Genomic DNA, 11501 nt, shown 5'->3' on the forward strand with positions numbered 1-11501 from the left:
CTCTCGTTGGAGTATGTTTTTGAAGTTTTTTTGTTGAAGAATTGCAACTTTTAGGTCTGTAATTGAGTGACCAAAGAGATTGAAGTGTTCTCCTACTGATTTTTGAATGTTATAATTCTTGACGTCTGATTTGTGTCCATTTATTCTTTTATGTAGAGACTGTCCAGTTTGACCAATGTACATGGCAGAGGGGCATTGCTGGCACATGATGGCATATATCACATTGGTAGATGTGCAGATGAACGAGCCTCTGATAGTGTGGCTGATGTGATTAGGCCCTATGATGGTGTCCCCTGAATAGATATGTGGACACAGTTGGCAACGGGCTTTGTTGCAAGGTTCCTGGGTTAGTGGTTCTGTTGTGTGGTGTGTGGTTGCTGGTGAGTATTTGCTTCAGGTTGGGGGGCTGTCTGTAAGCAAGGACTGGCCTGTCTCCCAAGATCTGTGAGAGTAATGGGTCGTCCTTCAGGATAGGTTGTAGATCCTTGATGATGTGTTGGAGAGGTTTTAGTTGGCGGCTGAAGGTGATGGCTAGTGGCGTTCTGTTGTTTTTCTTTGTTAGGCCTGTCCTGTAGTAGGTGACTTCTGGGTACTCTTCTGGCTCTGTCAATCTGTTTCTTCACTTCAGCAGGTGGGTATTGTAGTAGTAAAAATGCTTGATAGAGATCTTGTAGGTGTTTGTCTCTGTCTGAGGGGTTGGAGCAAATGCGGTTGTATCGTAGAGCTTGGCTGTAGACAATGGATTGTGTGGTGTGGTCTGGATGAAAGTTGAAGGCATGTAGGTAGGAATAACGGTCAGTAGGTTTCCGGTATAGGGTGGTGTTTATGGGACACCATCATAGGGCTTAATCACAAAACGTCTCATCACTTCAGATCCTAAGGCGGTTAAGCCCTATTGAAAACCACACCTCACAAACAGGCTTGCGCAATAAGTGATTCTGTGAAATTGATCTTCTCATTACTCTTGGGAATAAAAGTTTAATTCAATACTTCGTGCATCATAAAATCAATGTGGAGGCAGAAAAGATCTGTTGGGTCATCCAGTCTGACCCTTTCCTTTTTTCTGGTGTCCTCACTCAGTACATCATCTCCATTAATGTCTTATGTATTCCTGAACTTTACAGTGATGGTCCTTAGCTACTTTCTCTTCTAGTTTTTCACTCTGCTGTTACTCTAGTTGTTAAGTCTATGTTCATGTGTTTTATCTTCAGATTCTTGCATCGTTTAGTTTCCTTAATATTTTCTCCAATTTTCTTTTTCTTTATCAACTACAAGGATCAGAATGAATATTCCATGTGCAGTTCCATTATAGTTATGAAGTGAGACTCTCACTTCCCAAGTTGTAAGTGTACATTTAGAGGGATAACATTTAAGAATAGTATTTTCCACAGTCCTCTTATTGCAAGCTTTCATTACTTGACTATCTACTATTGTCCATAAGTATTGCAAACTTGCTGTCCACATACAGATTGGGAAATGATAGTATCTGTGTTGTTATATGTGCTCTGTCTAGATGTATTACTGTGTTATAGAGCAAGGTTATCCTCTCCATATTTACAGATGGAGAGAGGTTAGTCTTTCCACATTTAGGATTTAAGTTAGCTTTCTGTTTCCATAAGTCTTATTTTTGATGCCAAAAATTGTTAAAACTAAGCTAATCCAAATGAAATTTTACATACATGATTTTATGCCACTTTATATAACAAAGTTTTGAGGCAAATTGAACAAGGTGTTCAGGAGATATGAAGATTTTTAAAAAATGAAAAATTTTCATCTGTTTTAAATAACTAAAAAGACCCAAGTAAAATCTGAAAAGTGAATGTAATATTTTAGTCTGTTTGAGTCTTTCTATCAATTTTAATATTTTTGATATCACACTTCTGAGAAGGGACCTACTTTTAAATTTTCTTGCATAACTTTGAATTTTATTTGTGGATGTTATTCATATTGTAGGATGTTTTGGAATTATCACACTCTACGGTCACAATCGTGAATGTGGTATAATTACCTAGAGAAATAGAGAGAGATTTAAAAAAAAAAGATGTTTAAAATAGAGGTATATTATTCTGAACAGAGGACATTAAAGATTTTTTTTAAGGTACGACAGGAGCAGCTGCATGGGCTGAAAGGCCAAAATAGGAAGTTAGCAGCCAACAACAACAAGATGGCATTCTATAGAAGCTTTTAGAGGATAAATTATTCACGTGTAACTGCAGCTGCAGTTAGTGTTTTGTAGGTAAGATTAAACTGGCAATTGATTTATTGTCAGTGGTATGTATTCCCTTTTCTCTGTTTCCCCTCTTGGGGCCTGATTCTCATTTACATTAAGGCATCTTTCCACCATGCTGTCAGCATTGGCATCCACTTTAAGGTCCCATTACGCTGACAAAGCTGATTAAAGGGGCCACAGTATAAATGAGAACTATGCCCTCAGCCGTTCTGAGCAGGAAAAAAAAAACCTAGGAAAAAATGTCACTAAAGTTTCTAAATCATACAGATATTTTTGCAGTGTGAATTATTGTTTGAAAACATAAGTATGCATAACACTCAAAGACTGTTCAGTGGTCCAGTTGAAATGAGTTAATTCTACTTCCGAGTGACCAAGGGCCCTCACCAACTGGTATGTATTGGCACCTTTACTGGCTGCCTTAGCAGGCAATCCAAAGGTTGACTGGACATAGAAAATCAACTGCTCTCTCACACCAGTAGAGATGCCTCCCTCAGAACGTAGGAAGGACAATGGGAGGAAGACTCTACTGCCTCTGCCTGTGCTGTACCTGTCCTTTCTTTGGATAGATGACTTAATTTCTGAAGGTATCCGCATGCTACTTCCTCCAAATCCTGAATTCATATATGTTTAAAAACAAATGCAGAAATGTTCAGATGAGTACTTCAGGTTATGCACCTAAATACTCGGGGCCTACTTTCCAGCTGCGCTGAGCACCCACTGCTCCCATTGACTTTAGGGAGTAGGTCAGATGAAAAAATATGGATTTAGGTACCTAACTTTAGGCAACCAAGTATGAACATTTTGACTAGAGTGGAAATTCTTTGCAGTGTTTCTGATTGGGGGAAAAAGGTCCTTTTTTGCGCGGGGGTGAGGGAAGAGAGAGTTGGGGTTTTTTTGTTTTTTGGGGGGCTTTTTTTGGCAAATTGTAGCCATCTTTGAGACTTTCCATTTTTTGTAAAGATTCCGTGACATTTGTATCAATATGTTATGACGGACATTTATCAAAATTGTATTTTCAAAGTTGCGACCATTTTTGCTTACTCATAATGGGTCCATTTTGTATCCCACAAAACAGGAACTGTTTTGAAATTTCAACATTTCTTATAGAACTGTTTTTATGGTTTTTGACAAGATCAAATTTTGGCCTACAAGTACATTAAGAATATAAATTTACACAAAAAATAATGTATCCCATTCTGTCATAACATCTACAGTTCATTAGTATTGAAAAAGTTGGTAAAATGTTCCTTCACCTTTCAGGGTACCTGGGAAATAGAAAAATGGGAATGCACAATATTAAAAGTGCTGTCAGTTATACATTGCTATTATGACTGCTAATAGTTTTTGATTAGACATGCTCTTTTTCACAGAACATGTCTCTGCTAATTCTGGAATTTTGGTTTTAGTGCTTTTGTTATAAAATGGCATTTGGAAGGATTACTTCAATTTAAAAGATTTTTCAGTTCATAAGCTGTTAGTGTTTTGGTTTTTTTAAGGAACAGCTCAAAATCACGGGTACTATGAACTGATAATCACGTGGCAGTCTCAAAGATTACCAGATGAGTTTACAAGGCAAATAGCTGAGGCAACAGAATCTTTTGAGGGGGAGGGTAGAGAAGAGCAGAGGAAGAAATAATTACAAGTCAAGAAGAAAAGAGATGAGATGCTAGAGCCCCTGATGTGCAATGGATACAGATCAGTGGGTTGCATCTAAATAGATATTTTGATATATTACTTTAAATGTATTTGAAATCCTTCATAGACTATATGAAATAAGAACAAAAGATTAGTTAGTATATGTCAGCAGGTAGTGGCTTTATGGTTTAAATGGAAAATGAAACCATGGAGATAGCAGTTAAACAAACAAAAGCTAACTTAGAATCATAGAATCATAGAATATCAGGGTTGGAAGGGACCTCAGAGGTCATCTAGTCCAACCCCCTGCTCCAGTAGGTGAAATCAGTAAGGTGAATTAAATCTAATGTTCAGTGTGATAAGTCAAGCCTTGATTCAATAATTCCACGTGCATCCCAAATGGGAATTTGGGGTATAAAAGAAATGGAAATTGGGGCCAAGACATCTAAATGTTTTGTAAATATGTAATTTTTCTGCATTATCATTTCAGTTTTATAGTTTATTGAAATACATATATTTTGAATTGGAGGCATGCAGAACCCAGTTTTAATAAGGCCCAGCTCATGCCTCATAGATCTCAATACAGTGGGGAAATTGCTGTGTGGATCTCTCCTCTTCACTGTGGATTGGGGGTTACCGGTGGCTAATAGCCTGAGTAAAGTTACTTATGTGGATAAGTGTTTGCAGGATTGAACCCTACAAGAGTGCACACAGGCATGTGAACGCGTACCTTTGCATGTGCCAGGATCTGCAAATCAGGACCTAGAGCTGAGCTTCTAGCATCTGTTCCAGTCCCTTTAGTATGAGGTGAAAAGGCTGGAGTGGTGTAAAGGGGCACTAAATTCCCTGGTTTCAGCTGGAAGAGGACTTCCCCCAGCACAGGAACTGAGAAAAACACTCATCTGAGGACTTCCTTGAGGGCTCTGGTTTAGGGTTGTGCCATGGGTGGGGCTGGAAACAGAGGGTGTGCATTGGGATCAAGGCTTGTGCATGCAAGGCTGCAGTCTGCTGTGATTCTAAGAAGCACTGTGGACTATAAGGTAGCCCACAGAGGCTTCCAGGAGGGACTGCGACAGAACTCCAGTGCTGTCTGTTATAATAGGGGCCTCTCCATCCCCTGGAGCAGCCCAGGATCAGGAGGACGCAAAGATGGCTTAAAGCTGCCTTAGCTCCCCTGCCCGTGAGATTGCGCTGTGCCTTTTAGCAGATGTCACTTTAGACATTTAATTCCATGTACTGGGGCGTAGAAGCACTTGGGTGTTTCCCTTACCTTTTAGGTTGTACTTTTGTATAGTCTGTTTCCTCCCTATTTTAAATATTATAGAAAATATGATTGATTCTTTTGATGTGCAAATTAATAGATGAATACTTAGAGTGATTTGGGGAGGGTTCTTATAATTGTTGAGCATCACAAGTTGAGTGTACCAAGAGATGGAAGAGGATTATGTAAAATGACTCTGTCTAAAGGGAAGGGCTTTTTCAGAGTCATAAAAGAGGATCTGTGGAGGAGAAACTACTGTAACTACAGTCGAGTACTACTTTCAATCATTCTGGATCCTTTTAGGACTCTTTGCGGTAAGAGTTTGAATTTTCTGAATAGGCTAATTCTAATCTCCTGCAGAGTAATATTATTCTTTCCTGAGGCAGAGTGAGAAATTAAGTGCATCGGATTTGTGTTGGAGATGGTTTGTAGGTTACTTCAGGTAAAAATCCTTGGAGACACTTGCAAAGCTTAAAGTTTGCCTCCTTCCTCTCCCCCCCTGCACACTCTGCGCCTCCCCCCCACTCCCGACCCCCCCGCTCTCCCCGAGGCCACTCTGCAGGAAGCAGGTAATACTGATGGGAATTGCCATATGGAAGACTCCCCCACTGTAATGAATACTTGATGTTCTCTATAGGCTTCCAAAAGTTAAGTTGGGGAGCTGCTGAAATTTAATCGTCTTACTGAAAGTGGTTTTCCTGGCTGCTCCAGTGGCTCTTGTCTCAATCTTGTTTTCTGCTTTGCAAGCCGATACAGTTACAATTTCTGTCTTTCATGTATATTAATGCCCATTGCCATGGGTACCACTTTTTCTTTATTCACTATTTTTGCTAGTTGCTAGCACTGAAAATTGCTGCAGCTTTTATCTTGACTTTAATATTTTCTGAGGTTGAAATTCACCCCTGGCTAAGGGCAAGCACAGTCTAGCCACCATCTAAGCCCCACTTAAGTTCCATATTGAGGGCTTTAGTAGAATTTAAGTTGTATATAGGCCTTGTGCTGCCACACTACATAGGGGTGAATTTCACCATGAGTGCATGATGTCTGTGCCACAGACCACTTAAAAAAGGATCTCTTTTCCCCTGGAGTTTGAATAGCCCAATTAACCTAAATTTGCGAAAGTTGAATTAGTGTGGTCAACAGATGGATGAGGATGCTTTCCACGTCCTGCAAATAAAGAATTTGGTTTAATTTATTTTTTAGTTAATCATTTTCAATACAGAGGGAAGAGGGCAAAATAACAGTCATTTATGTGATTTTAAAATGTCAGTATGTCAGCACAATTTTAATTGACATTTGAGTCAGAACATTTAGAATTCTATGTGTAACTGAGTTGTCATGAATAATAGAATTGAGTGACTGAAAGAAGTTGTTCTTCTTATAAAATAGAAACATGGGGCTTCCTAGGATGCAACTACAATGTAATAAGCGGGAGGAAGGTAAAAGGTAATTTAATGGAAGAAACAAACAAACAAAATCTTGGATCAGCATACTAACTGACATGCATGATAGGTAGATAGATGGTGAACACACTATTATCTGTATAAATCAGTTTAGCTCTTCTCTAAAAATTTTTGCAGCCTTCACTGCTAGACATTAACCCAATTTTGTGTGGTGCCCTTGATTTGTGACATCTCCTGAGGGCCAGGGCAGACTTATATCAGGCTGTGATGGTGATGAGGGAAGAAAACTCTTTTTTTATATCTCCAGTGATTATTGAATGGGGACCTGTAGAAAAACAATACAACTTCAGATTGTCTCCTGCTCTCATGTCATTGTGTTTGTGCACCTGGTAACTAAGGAGAAAATCTGCCCTTCTGTTGCCTGTGGGCTGGATTAGACTAAAGTGAACTGGCTGGTATAAGACAAGAGGAGATGTGCAGTATTGCCTAAAAAGATGTGGGGAAGTTGGCAATTGCATTATAAGAAAAGCAGCTGTCTTGTTTATAGAAACAATGTTTGTAATTTAGGGAGTAAGAATATAAACAGAGCCAAATTCTTCAGCAAGATGTAAGGACAGCTACTTGTCACTGCTTGGAGTTCCTATAGCTGCAAAGTTTCAGAAGTTCTAGCTTTTGATGTTACTATATTTCTTAGCACAATTGTTTAAAAAAGCCTTCTAGGGAACAGTTCCCCTGTAATGCTGTTTTTGTTGGTGCCTAGGGAGAGGGAAAAACTGCTCTTTAAAAAACAATTAAAGCAATAAACAGCCTTTCCAAAAGTAATTTCTTTTCTCTTCACCTCCTGTCTCAAATACTGTCTTGATTGGGACATCAGAATGGTTCGAAGGAGAGGCAATTCTTTAAGACTCCTTTACATGATACCAAACGTATAAATGTTCTTTGAACGCTATTTTATTAACTGGTTTTAAAGAGCTGTCCTTGCTCCTCTTCTTCTGAATTATGTGGCAATAGCTAGCTGGCCGCTTCCTGCCATCTTTCATAATATTAAATCCCACCCACAGCCTTCAGTGTATATTGGCAGTGCACAAAATTAAATGCCATGCCAATGGAGTGTAAGGATTTTGTCATTCTGTACTTGCTGCTCCATGGCTCAGGGTCATCGGATCCTGCAAAGTTGGGGGTATGTAATGTTAAAATAGGAAGAGATAAAAAGTTCTGTCAGAATATTATGGGAGGTGTTACTGAAATGACCTCTTCTAGCTTTTCAGAAGCTCTTAAGCATATGCTGAAGGTTGTGTGTGCTTAAATGCTTTGCTGAATAGGGATTGAGTCTTGGGTAGGAGCTATCCCTAAATAAGAATGATTATTTTGTTCTAATCAAAGCAGCTGAATGCTGAGAATTCCATTTATAATTAACTCTTCATAAGTTCAATTTATAAATATGATACATCACAAACTTGTGTAATATATTCTGTAAAGATCTGAAAACTGGTATACATTGCAATGGGTTTCTCAGTGCAAACAACACTCCTTAGACAGTACATAAAACACATTCCAAAGAAAAGGCTAAAAAATGAGCACTGAAAAAATAAACATCTATTTCTTAAATGTTCTGCTGCACTTAATACATATGGTTGGCACATACGCCTGTGAAGCATGGCAGAAGAGCCAACAGACAGCGGCTACGCTGCACGACTTTTAACGGCCCGGCTGTAGCAACACAGCCGTGTCGCTAAAAGCTATGTAGTGTAGACCTAGCCTAAGTGTTTTTTCTTTTACTAAGGGGAAAGAAAAAAGACAGATATAAAGTGTCTGCTGGCATCGCTAGAAGTTTTTAGTTGTCCTGTGACTTTGAGTGGCAATGGTTAGTCTACGTTTCCAAACTGAACAGACTCTAACGCAGTGATTCTCAAACTTTTTGTATTGGTGACTTCTTTCACACGGCAAGCCTTTGAGTGTGAACCTCCACACCCTTAGAAACTAAAAATGAGATGTCTGTGTTTATTCAATGCAATATTAATTTAATTTAATGGAGGCTTGGGCCTGTCAGCCACATGGGGCTGACAGCTCACAACCCCCATGTAACCACTTCACGAGCCCTGGAGGGGTCACAACCAGCAGTTTGAGAACCCCTGCTCTAACCTTTTTACTTTCCTTCCTTACTCTGGCAAAAGTAAGAGAAGCAGAATGAGTCCTGTTTGGTTATGGACCGTAATCATATAGCCTGAAATTAGTTACCCAGCCTCCTTTTACCCAATGAGCCAATAACAAATACATATGCTAAATTGAATAATGTACTCCCTGAAGTACAGGTGCGTTTTTTCAGTGCTGGAGACACTTGGGACCAACTTCACTAGCTGGATTATGTAATGCAAACAGCTGCAAATGCCCAGCAGAGAATTCCCTTGTCAGAGGAGATCTTCTTTCTGGTTGTGTGTACACCACACCTGGGCTCCGTGTCTCCTTCCTTTTCTCTCAGTGTAATGGGGCTATCAGAAGAAAGAGGCAGCATGTTGGAGACTGGAGGGAGGTGTGGTGGAACAGAGCTCTGTCACAACAAACTTCTAGTAGTATGGGATCTATACAGGATCCTAATCCAGTGGCAGAATTTAGAGATGCCTGACAGCAGCTGTAAGCATTGTCCAGACTGGTAATTTCAGCAGAACAGAGTGCCTTTTGGTGCAGGAGAGAATCTGCCACTTGGTTTTTGACCATGTGCCATAATATTTTGATATGATTGTTGTTTGCCCATTATGTTTGCTGAGCAGCTTTAGGTGGAAGGACCTAGATCTTCAAAGAAAATAAACCCTCATAACAACATGTATTATACTCAATTTTTAAAAATCAATGTTGGTCCCATATTTAACGAAAGTAGAGCCTGCAATGCTCCTCTGTCTGACTGCCTGGCTCATATCAATCATACAATAATGGCTTCAGTCACTCACAGGAACACATTTAACTGGCAGGACAAGAACAGAGAGGCCCAATGACATTTTTAGTGTGGAAAAGACAAATCTACAGGCCTCCTATATGTACTGTATGTAGTCTAATATTTGGTCATTCAAAAGATGTGTATTGTATAGTGTAGTTTACAGGGCTTTCCTTGCCAATGGCAAGCTGTAAAATGGCTGCCCCTCCCAGCCCCAAATCAATCACAAACTAAGCAGTTACTAAATATTTGCTGCCTTTGATATTTTGCTCCCCAGGCAGTCCTTCGTTGTGCCTTGTATAGCAGAAGTAGTTTTTGTTCTGGTTATACCTGGAAGAATTGTTTTCTGTTTGACCTTTCTGTACAAGGTTTTCTTAAATGAGCCAGCCTGTCAGCGCTGCACCATGTATGCATTTGTGAACAATGGGAAAACTAGAAATTTCTGTGTGATGGATGTTTAACAATTAGAAATCTTATAGAGCAGGTGGGATAGCTGGAAAGGAAAGTGTAGCTACTCAGGAGGATAAATGATGATGAGAGATTTATTAATAAAACATGGGTAGGACTACAGTAAATGCAGAAAGCAGCAAGGTAAAAAATGACTTAGAAAAACAAGTCAAGGAGAGAATCAAAGAAAATAAGAAAAGAGCACAATAAAAAAAAAAAGATCAAGGGGAAAAATCAGTGTATTTGGGGAAAGAAAAACAGCCCCAGTGCAACGGAAATGATATAATAAAAAACAGTCATGCACTGGCAGTAGTGTTCACTAGATGATCCAAATAGATAGGTCTTTTCCATCCCCTATATTTCTATGAATGGAAAAAGGAATTATACATGAAACACAGTACTATTTAGTGCTAATATACAAAGAATTCTGCAGTGTTAGGGGATGAACTTCATGATTATTTCTCTCTTGGATTTCACTAGCTAGGTACTGTCAGTCAACCAGAGTGATGTTCTACAACAGTGGCTGATGCATTTAGTCAAAAGCTATTTTAACTGTCTACATCTCTGACATGCAGAGTTTGAGCCAAAGAGGTTTAGAAGAATATAGGTTGTCTGGGAAGGATGGCCGCCTCTCTCTTCACCCGCCTTTTCTGAATGGTGTTAGCACTGCTGTGTTTCAATTAGAATGGATTCTGCCACACTTATTCGTGCTGTGCTGCATTGTACCTTAATAAGTATTTGCAGTAAAATGCTTAGGACTACATATGTAGTAGGAAACTACTCACTGGGTGAAACTCAATCCACACACAGAATGACTGAGGACCTGATCACCACTCTTTTACAGCAGGTTATTCTAGGGTAGCACCACTGAAATTGATCTAAAGCTGGTGTACCTTTTCTGCAGAAAAGGACCTGGGGATTACAGAGGATGAAAAGCTGGATATGAGTCTGCAGTGTGCCCTTGTTGCCAAGATGGCTAACGGCATATTGGGCTGCATTAGTAGAAGCATTGCCAGCAGATCGAGGGAAGTGATTATTCCCTCTATTCGGCACTGGTGAGGCCACATCTGGAGTATAGCATCCAGTTTTGGGCCCCCCACTACAGAAAGGATGTGGACAAATTGGGGAGTCCAGCGAAGGGCAACAAAAATGATCAGCGGGCTGGGGCACATGACTTATAAGGAGAGGCTGAGGGAACTGGGCTTATTTAGTCTGCAGAAGAGATGAGTGAGGGGGGATTTGATAGCAGCCTTCAACTACCTGAAGGGGGGTTACAAACAGGATGGAGCTAGGCTGTTTTCTGTGGTGGCAGATGACAGAACAAGAAGCAATGGTCTCAAGTTGTAGTGGGGAAGGTCTAGGTGCAATATTAGGAAAAACTATTTCACTAGGAGCGTGGTAAAGCACTGGAACTTCCATCCTTAGAGATTTTTAAGGCCCGGCTTGCAAAGCCATGGCTGGGATGATTTAGTTGGTGTTGGTCCTGCTTTGAGCAGGGGGGTGGACTAGATGACCTCCTGAGGTCTCTTCCAACCCTAATCTTCTATGATTCTATAAATAGAAAACCAGGCCCTGAATGGTTTTAGAGTAGTGTTT

Source organism: Natator depressus, chromosome 5 (assembly GCF_965152275.1).
Source record: "Natator depressus isolate rNatDep1 chromosome 5, rNatDep2.hap1, whole genome shotgun sequence".
In the NCBI taxonomy this organism is placed as follows: Eukaryota; Metazoa; Chordata; order Testudines; family Cheloniidae; genus Natator; species Natator depressus.